The sequence below is a fragment of the Dipodomys ordii genome, unplaced genomic scaffold, assembly GCF_000151885.1.
Source record: "Dipodomys ordii isolate 6190 unplaced genomic scaffold, Dord_2.0 Scaffold61, whole genome shotgun sequence".
NCBI classification, from domain to species: Eukaryota; Metazoa; Chordata; class Mammalia; order Rodentia; family Heteromyidae; genus Dipodomys; species Dipodomys ordii.
Genome location: NW_012267277.1, coordinates 62,222 through 63,900, shown reverse-complemented (window position 1 = coordinate 63,900; position 1,679 = coordinate 62,222). Strand labels below are relative to the sequence as shown.

General features: G+C 40.9%; 1 pseudogene; it reads right to left on the bottom strand.

The window, feature by feature from the left end:
• Positions 1–532: 532 nt before the first annotated feature.
• LOC105989917 lies at positions 533–1,334 on the bottom strand (annotated as a pseudogene).
• Positions 1,335–1,679: the final 345 nt, after the last annotated feature.

The window sequence follows — 1,679 nt, the reverse complement described above, 5'->3', positions numbered from 1 at the left end:
GACCGGACCCCCCCAAAAATGTTGATACTATAGCTATTATTTCTGTAATGAAATATTTTGACCTTGACCCAGGAGTCTCTTGTCTTCCAGTATCCATGAAGTTGTAACAGTCTAAATTATTATCTTGTAAATAAGTAGGGTCTTAGCTCTTTCAGGTGTTGTTAGCATCCTTTGAGGTAGATAGATTTTACAGATTTATTTCTGAGATGGTAATTGTAAAAATGACTACAAACATTTATTGAACAGTTCTTTTTTGTTGAGCTCTGTGATGTGTTTTATGAATATTATTCCATATAATTGATATATCTCATCTAGCTTGTTGTATTGTTACTATTTCTGTTAAAGATGAGAAACTGAAGAGTAAGGATATTAATGACAAGTATAAAAGTAAAGTCTGATTTTAAGAAAAGAAATTTTGAGAAGTCAGTTTTGATTTCCTGGTTTGACAAATAAAGGTGAGTTGGTTGCTTGTTGATTAGAAAGAGCAATTCTCATCCTAATCAAGGACTCTTAGCTCCTTCTTATCTTTCATCTAGGCTGGGACTGCAGTAGCAGCAGAAATAGTAGTGGTAGCAGCCAGGAGTGTAGCAGCCACAAATGCAGATGAATTACCAAGAAGGCATTGACCTTTTGAGCCAGGAAGAAAGTGTACTCAGTCTCCACAGAGAAAGCCAGAACCCATTTTGTTCCCATTAATGGGACGAGGCACTGAGGCAATAGTCAGTCTGCAGACAAACACTGGAAATGTAGATACTCCCCAGGAAACAGGAATACAGTTTTCTCTGTGATGCTGTGACATTAAGCACTTTGGAGGTTGTAGATACTACTTTTGTCAAAAACCTGCTGGATGATCAGCCCAAACAGAGGAGAGAGATGCTCATCCTATTCAGCTGTGTGGCATTGTTGACTCCCATTTTGTCTCCAGTTTTTATCAGCTATACATTATTTAGGATTTCAATGGTTTAATTAGAGATATTAGTGGTGGTGCCTAGAGCCTTAAAGAAAGTGGTCTTCTTGGCCCCACACCAATGTTCTGGGCTGGCATAGTGACTTCACCTGTGTCAGTGAATGGACTTAGTGGCTGCCACCTTAGAGTAGTGGGGTCATCCTTGGTGAACAGAAAGCCCATATTTTCCTGGATATGAGGCAAAAGTTTATCCAGAGCTGGGTTGTTTTCCAGATGTTCTTAGATGATCTTGTTCATCATAGTGCTTTTGCCATCAAAACATCATACCTTTCCTTGAAGGAACATGGGAATCTGCTGTATGTATCTGTATCTGTTTGGAGCACACATTGTCTACTCTCACGAGGAAGCATTTTGGAGAATCATCAAAAAATTAGATCTTAGACTTTTAGATCTCCTTCTGTTTTTTAGGCTTCATAGTAGTATGTCAGGGATTGCTATGAAGAGTTTAAAAATGGTACTACTAGCCAGGCGCCGGTGGCTCACACCTGTAATCCTAGCTACTCAGGAGGCTGAGATTGGAGGATCACGGTTCAGAGCCAGTCTGGGCAGGAAAGTCCATGAGACTCTTTTCTCTAATAAACCACCACAAAACCAGAAGTGGTGCTATGGCTCAAGTGTTAGAGTGCTCACCTTGAGCTGAAGAGCTGAGGGACAGTGCCCAGGCCCAGAGTTCAAGCCCCATGACTGACCCCCTTTTCCCTCCCCCCCCAAA